General features: G+C 42.8%; 1 non-coding gene across 1 annotated transcript; it reads left to right on the top strand.

Annotated features, from left to right (window-relative positions):
- Nucleotides 1-11,827: 11,827 nt before the first annotated feature.
- TRNAA-UGC (transfer RNA alanine (anticodon UGC)) lies at nucleotides 11,828-11,900 on the top strand. Its single transcript has one exon. It is a non-coding gene; the product is annotated as a tRNA-Ala (tRNA).
- The last annotated feature ends 489 nt before the right edge of the window (nucleotides 11,901-12,389 follow it).

The following is a 12,389-nucleotide window of genomic DNA, read 5'->3' as shown; positions in this document are numbered from 1 at the left end:
CTGTTGTGTGTATCTGCAGCTCATTCCTTTGTACTCCAGAATAGTTTTCCATCATGTCTGCCTTTTCCTCTGGGTTGGTGTGTTCTTTCAGTGCTGTCTGGCTATTTCAGGCAGAAGGAAGTCTGGCCCCTGGAACTCACAAGGTTTACCTTTTATGGCTGCCTGACTGATTCTCGTTCTGGCCCCAAGTTCAGAAATTTTGGAGAAGGGCTCTGATTGCCCTATCTTGGGCCAGATACTCACCTCTGAGCCAAAGGACTGGGTGGAGAGGCATAAAGAACATGGCAAAGCTATGAGAATCTTCTGGATGTGTTTGACTTGTCTTCAGCCCACATGGGAATATCCTTCTGACCTTCTTCCTTGCCCTACTTTGCAGATTCTCACTGAAATTGTAAAGTGCCTTATACTAGGATCCATTCCAAATGAATCAAATAAAAGAAGTAAAACATAAATCCAAAAAGGAAAGCTCCTCTATAAATTCAGAGTAGAAAAGACCTTCTAACTATGATACAAAAACTAAAAGGCATAAAGTAAAAGAGTTAAAAATTAAGTTCCATACAAATCATTGCTTGGCAAAATCTCCTTGAGCAAAGTAAAAAGACAAATGGCAAAATGGAAGCAAATTGTTTATAATTCATTTTACAAAGTTGAATGTCTTTAATATTTTAAGAGCTTCTATGGGTCAATAAGAAAAAAAAATTATCCAGGGAAAAATTGGGAAAAGACTGTAAAGAAACGGTTCACAGATAAAAGAAATACAAACAACTTAAAGACACGAATAGTCAACCTTTCTTATACTAAGAGCAACATAAATTCAAAATACAATATCATAATATCATATCATTTTTGCTATCAAATTAGTAAAAAAAAAAAAAAAAGAAAGAAATCTCCCTAGCAGGACTTGCCAGGGAGAAAACAAAGAACCAGATGAGATTCTTGGGGTGCCATTGCCTCCAGCCAAGGCTTCTTGCACGTTGCCTGAGGACAGTGTCAACTATCCACCACCCCCTTGCAATAGACAAGCCCAGAACCCTTCCCACCAGCCAACAGGAAACAAAAGCAGTGAAAGCACCAAGTTTTGTTGCTATAAAAAAAATCACCATATCACAATTACAATATATTAATCTACGATCTGGGCAAGGAAGAGGAAAATGAGCATTCTGCTCTACTGTTCCTGTCATTCAAGTGCCAGTTGATGCCACCCCCGTTGCCGCTGCTGCTCAGTCGCTCAGTTGTGTCCTACCCTTTGCGACCCCATGGACTGCCAGGCTTCCCTGCCTTTCACTATCTCCCGGAGTTTGCTTAAACTCATTCCCACTGAATCAGTGATGACATCCAACCATCTAATCCTGTTACCCCCTTCTCCTCCTGTCTTTGCCATTCCCATAGGTGGGCAATTTAGTAATAAACATCAAAATTGGTTTTTCACTGGAGTAGTGTTTGCTATGGTCTTCCCAGCTGGCTCAATGGTAAAGAATCTGCCGGCCAATGCAGGAGATGGGAATTCGGTCTCTGGGTAGGGAAGATCCCCTGGAGAAGGGAATGGCAACCTACTCCAGTATTCCTGCCTGGGAAATCCCATGGACAGAGGAGCTTGACAGGTTACAGTCCATGGGGTCAAGAAAAGAGTAAGACATGACTAAGTGACTAAACAATAGCTACTTGTTATGGTAAGAAATTGGTAACAACTTAAATGTCTTCCAATAAGAGGTTGGCTAAACCTATTATGATACATCCATTCAACAGAATACTGTGTAGTTATAAAATGAGAATGAGGGTACTTCTTATGAGTTAAAAAATTACCAACATGAATTATAATATTTAAAAAGTAAGGTGCAGACTAAAATACATATCATGCTCTCATTCCTGTGTTTTCTTGCATACATTTAAAAAATCTCTGGAAGAATTCACAGGAAATATTAACATGGCTACCAGTTTGGGAGGGCTTCCCTGGTGGCTCAGACGGTAAAGTGTCTGCCTGCAATGCAGGAGACCTGGGTTCCATTCCTGGGTCGGGAAGATCCCCTGGAGAAGGAAATGGCAATCCACTTCAGCACTCTTGCCTGGAAAATCCCATGGACGGAGGAGCCTGATAGGCTACAGTCCATGGGGTCACAAAGAGTCGGACACGACTGAAGCAACTTCACTTCACCAGTTTGGGAAAGTGAAGTGAAACTGGACATGTAGAAGACAGGGATAGAAAATAGAAACATATAAGTAAATAATTTAATTTTGAATCATATAAATGTGTTATCTATGCTTAAAAGAATAAGCAATTTTTGAAAAATTCTATTACTTGTCTTACGTTGAACCAAGCCATTTTCTTCTAAGCTTTTAGGTTTAAGGAAAGTTAACCTTTCAGACTTGCCTTAGTTTAGCAAACCAAGATGTTTAGGTTTCAGTTCAGTTCAGTTGCTCAGTCATGTCTGACTCTTTGCAACCCCATGGACTGCAACATGCCAGGTCTCCCTGTCCATCACCAACTCCCAGAGTTTACCCAAACTCATCTCCATTGAGTTGGTGATGCCATCCAAACATCTCATCCTCTGTTGTCCCCTTCTCCTCTTGCCTTCAATTTTTCCCAGCATCAGGGTCTTTTCAAGTGAGTCAGTTCTTCACATGAGATGGCCAAAGTATTGGAGTTTCAGTGACAGCAGCAGTCCTTCCAATGAACACCCAGGACTGATCTCCTTTAGGATGGACTGGTTGGATCTCCTTGCAGTCCAAGGGACTCTCAAGAGTCTTCTCCAACACCACAGTTCAAAAGCATCAATTCTTTGGTGCTCAGCTTTCTTCACAGTCCAACTCTCACATTCATACATGACCACTGGAAAAACCATAGCCTTGACTAGACAGACCTTTGTTGGCAAAGTAATGTCTCCCCTTTTGAATATGCTATCTAGGTTGGTATAACTTTCCTTCTAAGGAGCTAGCGTCTTAATTTCATGGCTGCAATCACCATCTGCAGTGATTTTGGAGCTCCAAAACATAAAGCCTGACACTGTTTCCACTGTTTCCCCATCTATCTGCCATGAAGTAATGGGACCAGATGCCATGATCTCAGTTTTCTGAATGTTGAGCTTTAAGCCAACTTTTTCACTCTCCACTTTTACTTTCATCAAGAGGCTTTTCAGTTCCTCTTCACTTTCTGCCATAAGGGTGGTGTCGTCTGCATATCTGAGGTTATTAATATTTCTCCCAGCAATCTTGGTTCCAGCGTGTGCTTCTTCCAGTCCAGCATTTCTCATGATGTACTCTGCATGTAAGTTAAATAAGCAGGGTGACAGTATACAGCCTTGACGTACTGCTTTTCCTATTTGGAACCAATCTGTTGTTTCATGTCCAGTTCTAACTGTTGCTTCCTGACCTGCATACAGGTTTCTCAAGAGGCAGGTCGGCTGGTCTGGTATTCCTATCTCTCTCAGAATTTTCCACAGTTTGTTGTGATCCACACAGTCAAAGGCTTTGGCATAGTCAATAAAGCAGAAATAGATGTTTTCCTGGAACACTCTGGCTTTTTTGATGATCCAGCAGATGTTGGCAATTTGATCTCTGGTTCCTCTGCCTTTTCTAAAACCAGCTTCAACATCTCGAAGTTCACGGTTCATGTATTGCTGAAGCCTGGCTTCGAGAATTTTGAGCATTACTTTACTAGCATGTGAGATGAGTGCAATTGTTCGGTAGTTTGAGCGTTCTTTGGCATTGCCTTACTTTGGGATTGGAATGAAAACTGACCTTTTCCAGTCCTGTGGCCACTGCTGAGTTTTCCAGATTTGCTGGCATATTGAGTGCAGCACTTTCACAGCATCATCTTTCAGGATTTGAAATAGCTCAACTGGAATTCCATCACCTCCACTAGCTTTGATTGTAGTGATGCTTTCTAAGGCCCACTTGACTTCACATTCCAGGATGTCTGGCTCTAGGTGAGTGATCACACCATCGTGATTATCTTGGTCATGAAGATCTTTTTTTGTACAGTTCTTCTGCATATTCTTGCCACTTCTTAATATCTTCTGCTTCTGTTATGTCCATACCATTTCTGTCCTTTATCGAGTCCATCTTTGCATGAAATATTCCCTTGGTATCTCTAATTTTCTTGAAGAGATCTCTAGTCTTCCCCATTTTGTTGTTTTCCTCTATTTCTTTGCATAGATCGCTGAGGAAGGCTTTCTTATCTCTCCTTGCTATTCTTTGGAACGCTGCATTCAAATGGGAATATCTTTCCTTTTCTCCCTTGCTTTTCACTTTGCTTCTTCTCATAGTTTTTTTGTAAGGCTTCCTCAGACAGCCATTTTGCTTTTTTGCATTTCTTTTCCATGGGGATGGTCTTGATCCCTCTCTCCTGTACAATGTCACGAACCTCATTCCATAGTTCATCAGGCACTCTGTCAGATCTAGTCCCTTAAATCTATTTCTCACTTCCACTGTATAATCATAAGGGATTTGATTTAGGTCATACCTGAATGGTCTAGCGGTGTTCCCTACTTTCTTCAATTTAAGTCTGAATTTGGCAATAAGGAGTTCATGATCTGGGCCACAGTCAGCTCCTGGTCTTGTTTTTGCTGACTGTATAGAGCTTCTCCATCTTTGGCTGCAAAGAATATAATCAATCTGACTTCAGTGTTGACCATCTGGTGATGTCCATGTGTAGAGTCTTCTCTTGTGTTGTTGGAAGAGGGTTTTTGCTATGACCAGTGCGTTCTCTTGGCAAAACTCTATTAGCCTTTGCCCTGCTTCATTCTATATTCCAAGGCCAAATTTGCCTGTTACTCCAGGTGTTTCTTGACTTCCTACTTTTGCATTCCAGTCCCCTATAATGAAAAGGACATCTGTTTTGGGTGTTCGTTCTAAAAGGTCTTGTAGGTCTTCATAGAACCATTCAACTTCAGCTTCTTCAGTGTTACTGGTTGGGATATAGGCTTGGATTACCATGATATTGGATGGTTTGTCTTGGAAACCAACAGAGATCATTCTGTCGTTTTTGAGACTGCATCCAAGCACTGCATTTCAGACTCTTTTGTTGACCATGATGGCTACTCCATTTCTTCTAAGGGACTCCTGCCCATGGTAGTAGATATAATGGTCATCTGAGTTAAATTCACCCATTCCAGTCCATTTTAGTTTGCTGATTCCTAGAATGTCGACGTTCACTCTTGCCATCTCCTGTTTGACCACTTCCAATTTGCCTTGATTCATGGATCTAACATTCCAGGTTCCTATGCAATATTGCTCTTTACAGCATCAGACCTTGCTTCTATCACCAGTGACATCCACAGCTGGATATTGTTTTTGCTTTGGCTCCATCCCTTCTTTCTTTCTGGAGTTATTTACCCACTGATCTCCAGTAGCATATTGGGCACCTACCAATCTGGGGAGTTCATCTTTCAGTGTCCTATCTTTTTGCCTTTTCATACTGTTCATGGGGTTCTCAAGACAAGAATACTGAAGTGGTTTGCCATTCCCTTCTCCAGTGGACCACATTCTGTCAGACCTCTCCACCATGACCCTCCCATCTTGGGTGGCCCCAGATGGCATGGCTTAGTTTCACTGAGTTAGACAAGGCTGTGGTCTGTGTGATCAGATTGGCTAGTTTTCTGTGATTATGATTTCAGTGTGTCTGCCCTCTGATGCCCTCTTGCAACACCTACTGTCTTACTTGAATTTCTTTTACCTTGGATGTGGGGTATCTCTTCACGGCTGCTCCAGCACAGTGCAGCCGCTGCTCCTCTTAGTCATCTCCAGTTCATTTTCTGAAACATCTCCCTTACATCACCACTGGAGATTGTTTTCAGCCAGGTGCTGGGCTTGTACGGAGTGTGATCTAAGTCCTGCTGTGGATGTTTGTGTGTGTGTTAGTTGCTCAGTCATGTCCGTCTCTTTGCGATCCCATGAACTGTAGCCTACCAGCCTTCTTGGTCCATGGAATTCTCCAGGCAAGAATACTGGAGTGGATTGCCATTCCCTTCTCCAGAGGATCTTTGATCCAGGGATCAGACCCTGCTCTCCTGCATCACAGGCAGATTCTTTACCGTTTGAGCTACAGGGAAGTCAATGTGGTGGATGTTTGCAGTCAACCTAACCTGGAAAACTCTAATGTACAGAGTCATAGGTCCCTCAGAACAGAGCTATTAGGAGGAGAAATGGGATGATAAGTAATTGCTGACATTTATCAAGCACTTAGTATGTGCTGAACAATTTACATTATTTAATCTTCAGAACTACCTTATGCATCTGCCGTACTGTTATCCCATTTTACACATAAAGAAACTAAGGCTTAGAGGTTAACTGGTTTGCTAATGTTTGCAAGATTGGTGCGAAGGGAGCCAATATTTGAACTCAGATCTGTATGAGCCCAGAGGTTTGACTCTTAAGGACAGTGTTTCATCTGGGAACATTCATATGAAACACTTGGTAAATTAAGGTCCTGTACACATTACTGCTTGTTGTTACTATGGAACATGATAATATCTAGCAGTTATTGAGGATTTATGGATTGCCACATATTTTACATATATCATCTCATTTAATCTTAACAATGCCCTTTGAATAGATTACCGTCCACATAAATCTTCCTGATCCACGATTACATAGCTGATGAGTTTTGTACACTGGCAGTCTGACACCGAGGCCTCCCCTACACTGTGCTGTCTTCCTAAAGACTAAGATATTCATGAAAAATAATCAATGAAGTGTCAGTATTCTGACTGGAAACAATCTGAGAATTGTGGTGTCCTTTAACTTCCTGGTGGCTCAGCTAGTAAAGAGCCCCCGCCTGCCAGTGCAGGAGATGCAGAGATAGAGGGTCAGTCCCTCAGTTGGGAAGATCCCCTGGAGAAGGGAACAACAACGCACTCCAGTGTTCTTGCCTGGAGAATCCCATGGACAGAGGAGCCTGGCGGGCTACAGTCCATGGGGGAACAGTCCATGGGGCCGCAAAGAGTAGAGCACAACTGAGCAACTGATACATTTTCACTTTTCAGAACTGCAGTGCTTGCACAGATCTACTCTGAGGAAGAGCAATCTGCAAGGGGCACCAATTCTGTTCTAGCACTTTTCTAACTCCGTCACAGTTCTGTCTCAGTTAAGTAGTGCTCTGGGCCCTTTCTGTAAGACTGGGAAAGAGCAACAGCCAGCACAACTGCTAACTTAAACTCTCCTCTCCTTCCCCCAGGTCGTTAGTCCCATTAAGCACGTTGATACACGTCTTTTTTTTTTTTTTCCTGTGGTTTCTTCTTCTGATGTTCCATGGAAGAGTGATTTATCTGCACACAAACCTTCAACTCAACTCTGCATGGATAAACCAATCTCCACTCTGCCAGGAAGCCACATTCAATTGTCCTGGGGAAGTAATTTTAATTTGTTCCCCATGTACTGCCAATATTCAGTTCCCACACGTATACAAATCTCATATATCCACAAAATTACTCCTGAGTAATCTTTATGATGAGAGAGGTAGTGGAGAGTAGAGAGGGAGAAAAGGAGAGAGAGCCTTTCCTCGACATCAAATTTACAAACGTCTTCTCCTTATTCTAAAGTCAGAGCGCTGACACCATGTGTACATCTCTCAGACTCTATTTTCAGCTTCTTGAAGACTGAGACCATTTCGTGTCCACCTGTATTTAGTAACAGGCTTTGCAAAGAGTATGTGCTCATAATTGCCAAATGAATGTTATTTGCAGATCCAGAAAACTGTTTCAATCAAGGAGTGTTTATTACTTTTCTTAGAGGTTCCTCTATATCATCAAAATTTCTCCTGGTCAGACAGTGTCGATAACCTTTCCTGTGTAAAACATGCGCTAGATGCCAGGCACTCTGAGATGCAGAGAATAAAAATGGAATGAAATCTAATTCCTCTACTCCAAGACTCATAGCCTATGCTTTAGCCTTTTTCCCTGAATGGAGAGGTGAGGGTTCCTATTAGTCCCTTAAGTACATAGAGATGCTTCTGGAGTACAGAATTCTTTCCTACCTTTCCAGATCCCCAGATGTAAGCACAAGCTGCAAAACCAGGCTGCTTAGACAGGAAAAGCCAGGCAGTCATGCTTGTGCTCGGAACGCCCCTGTTATTGTTCTGGGTGGAAGACAGAAAACCGAGGAACCGAGAAACGGCAGATGAAGCCATTTAATTTGCTAGCAATTAATTCTTTCACTTACTTTAAATTAAAACAATCAGCCTTTCCCAGTCACTCATCAACATCTGTTAACATCAGTGTCTTCTCAGCTTTTGGAAAGCTCTGAGTATAAACAGCCCATTACCTTGCAATGAAAGATAAATTGTAGGACCTTGATTAAGCAGAATGCTCTGGGAATGAACTTTATTGGTTCATTGATTCTTCTACTTATCAGAGACTTAGCCAAAATACATTAAAAAAAAAATGTAGCATTCATTCATTACATCCATTAATCAACGTAACACAGAGTGATTAAGAATAATCCCTGGAGCCAGGCCCCCCTGGATTCAATGCCAGCTCTGTCACTTGGTTACCTTGGACAGCTTGCTTACCCTCTCTGTGCTTCTGTCTCTTTATATGTAAGATGGAGATGATAAAGTACTTACTGCATAGCATATTTATGAAAATTAGATATATTAATATATATAAAATCCAAAGGATGGTGCTTACTGTATTATAAATGCTATATAACCTATATAATAATAATAATTGTTATTATTATTACTGTCATTGTCATTATCACCCCCATATTCTCTCCATGAACGGGCAATGAGCAGGATAAGTGTGATCTCGCCTCACAGGGAAATTCTACTACTATAAATACAAACAACATTGAATTATTATACAGTGAAATATGAAAACTTACCCTCTTCTCCCCTGATCTGCTCTCCAGAGATAACCATTATTAATAATTTCATGTGTGTCCTTCCACTCTGTTTTTCTAGGCATATGAAAATACATACATAAACATCAGGTGTTCATTTGTATTTAAAAACAATTGTTTGGCTAACACACACACACCATGCACATTTTTTGCAGGTCAGTCCATAGAAAACTATCTCCTTTGAAGTGACTGCCTTTGTTTTCTTTATAAGATAAACCATACTTTTAAATTTAAGTGTCTTCCTATTGATGCACATTATATTGTTTAATTGTTTCACTAATGAAAACAACACCAGAACCGATGTCGTTATACAAGTAGCCTTGCATATTTGTAGAATATTTTTAAGCATAATAGATGGACCCTATAGCCCATTTCCCCATGATATGAAAGCAGGAATAAAGCAAGGTTGAAAGGACAGCCTCAGAGCCATTATGGCAAATTCCCATCCCATCTCCCACTGGGCTGTGGCTGCCACCATGAGAGAAGAGCCAACTGGGTTGAAACTCTAGCACAAGCTAGAAAATTGGTTTTTTGAATGCATCTCTCCATAACAGCTTATTTGGTTGCAGTTTTCTTCTTTCTAAAGATGTGGTAGAAGCATTCTCATTAATAGAGAGCTGTGATTCACCAAGTTTCAGGTAATTAAGGCTTTCCTCTTCATCTCAGAATCTCATTCACAGCCCTTCTCTCTCCTAGGCCACTCTTCCGAAGGCACTGTGACCTGGCCAAGAAGGAAAAAAAAAAAAAAAAACCATGACAGTATGACTTTCATTCTCCTTCAGATATTTAGTGCCCCCAAATGATGAGAGAAGGAGCAAGTAAGCATAGAAAGAGGGAGGAAGTGTTCAAAGAAACAACAGCCAGATGGGGACCATGATGTGTTTAAACTGAAGAGAGAGAAACCTCATGCTAAAACTATTCACAGATGATGAAAAATTGGGTAAATGCCTCTGTGGTTCCTGCTAAGCTAAAGACATGCTGGAAACACACCCTGGATATGTGAGTCAGCTTATAGACTTAACTTTCCAGCAGAGAGACCCAAAATACAGTGGCTCAAAAAGGCAGAAGTCTAATTCTTCTCGTTGGGAGGTTCACAGATGGGCTGGATGTCTAGAGCAGACACACAGCACTGTTGCCCAAGGTGATCTAGACATATAGGCATTGGGCAGCTCTCCCATCCCCAGAGGTAGCTCCCATCTTTGGTTTAAGGTGGCCACTGCAGTTGCTGTTCTTTCCCACACAGTAGGAAATGGAGAGTGGAGCACAAACCCTTTCTCTATAAAGAATACAGTACTGATGTTGCCCACATCACTCCCATTCACATTCCAGTAGCAGGAAAGTAGTCATATGTCTCTCCTAGCCTCAAGGGAGGCTGGGGAGTGTGGTTGCTTCCTGGATGAACTTTTGCTCAGATAAATCTTGGTATTTTATTATGAAGAAACAGGAAGAAGGAAGAGAAGAAGGAGGGAAGAATAAATATTGGAGTTTTTGCAGAATTTGGAACTGGAGGGTAGACATGAGAGCATGGAGTGTGTGCTAAGTAGCTTCAGTTGTGTCTGACTCTTTGTGATCTCATGGACCGTAGCCCATCAGGTTCTTCTGTCCATGGGATTTTCCAGGTAAGAATACTGGAGGGGGTTGCCATACCCTCATCCAGGGGATCTTCCCTACCCAGGGATCAAACCCGTCTCTCCTATGTCTCCTGCATTGGCAGGTGGGTTCTTTACCACTAGTCCCGCCTGGAAAGTCCCTTAGATCATGGCAAAGTGAAGTGAAGTGAAGTCGCTCAGTCATGTCCGACTCTTTGTAATCCCATGGACTATAGCTTACCAGGCTCCTCCCTCCATGGGATTCTCCAGGCAAGAGTACTGGAGTGGGTTGCCATTTCCTTCTCCAGGGGATCTTCCCGACCCAGGGATCGAACCCGGGTCTCCCGCGTTGCAGGCAGATGCTTTACCCTCTGATCCACCAGGGAAGTCCTAGATCACGGCACCAAGGGGTAAAACCAGTCAGACAGGAATCGATGATGAGTGTCTTCCAGCTTAGACATCCTTTGGGGTCACCTGCCAGGGATCCTCGGACCAGATCAGGTCCCCTGCTTTACCCTGTGACACCACAGTGGGCTTTTCCTTTCAGAGCTCTGATCACACTTGCAATTGGTCATTTGTCTAATGACCATCTTCTCTGCTAGAATGGAAACTGCATGAGGACAGAAGCCACATCTGTCTTATTCGATGCTGTATCTGCAGTGCTATCACAGGGCTTGGCACTAGTGGGGCCCAGTAAATGTTTGTTGAATGAAGGGGTAACAAAGAGAGACTTAGTCACAACCTAAGTGGGTAAGTGGAGGTACAGACACACATGCAGTTACTACATTGGGCAAGTCCAATATTAGTGGAATTCAGAAACTGACAAGAAAATACAAAGAAGATAACCTCCAAATGAGAATATGGCAGCTGTCGTTGAATGCCACAGAGCTGAAATCCAGGTTCTGCTCCTCAACCAAGCAACGGAGAAATCAGATTGCACCCAATGGGACTGCCAACCTTGACATGTGACTAGAGGCTATGCTTCAGATGGATGGCTTACTGCCTCAGGCCCCCAGCCACACTAAGTACACATTCTTTGAAGACTCAGCTGTGGGCATCACATTTCTATGGCCATTTCTCTGATTCCCCCTACCCTACCCTGCCCTGTTCAGACAGCCCCGATTCCTTCCTCCCTGTGCCCCCTATTGTTCCCTACACTTCAGTCTGTCACAGCACCTGCAGCCCTTCAGAGCACTTACAGTTCAGAGGTCTCTAAGACTCCCCTCAGTAAAAGCTCCCTGAGGTCAGGCGCTGTGCTTATATATCCATATTTCCTAGCATGTCACATAGGGTCTGGTGTTCAGAAGACATTCAGCAAATACTGAATGATGGAAGTCAGTCCACGGCTTGGAATATACTTCCAGAGCAAGGAACCTACACTCATTAAAATACTTACTGATACTTCCCTGGTGGTCCAGTGGGTAAAACACTGCACTTGCAATGCAGGGGGCCCAGGTTCGACCCCTGGTCAGGAAACTAAGATCCCACATCCTCAGCTAAGTACTCATGCTACAACTATTGAGCCTGCATGCTGCAATGAAGAGCCAGTGCAACCAAAATAATAATTAGGAAATACTGCATTTATAGTCATTTCTTTACAGGTGAGTAGGATCATGGCAGGTAGCTGTGGGCCCTGACTCTTGGTTAGAGGGAAGGGGATTCTTAATTGGGAGCAGTGGGACTTTCTGATGATGTTCAGTGTCTCAGCATCACTGGCTTGGGGACAATGAGTGGGAAAGGACACAAGTACCAGAGGTTCAGGAGATGCTGCTGCAGCAACCCAGCAGCTGAAGTTCAAGTGGCTTCAGTGGCTGGTTTGTGTAAGCACCACTGCTGAAGAGTTCTTGGATGTACCAGGACATAGTCCTTGATGGGATACCTGGACCAAATCCCATCCTTTCAGAACACTTGGATGTGTATTGTGTCTTAGTGCTATGTTTAGGGATGTGGTCCAAAATGCTTCCG

This window comes from Budorcas taxicolor, chromosome 3 (genome assembly GCF_023091745.1).
Source record: "Budorcas taxicolor isolate Tak-1 chromosome 3, Takin1.1, whole genome shotgun sequence".
Classification (NCBI taxonomy): Eukaryota; Metazoa; Chordata; class Mammalia; order Artiodactyla; family Bovidae; genus Budorcas; species Budorcas taxicolor.
The sequence above is the reverse complement of the archived record's forward strand: the minus strand, read 5'-3'. Positions and strand labels throughout refer to the sequence as shown.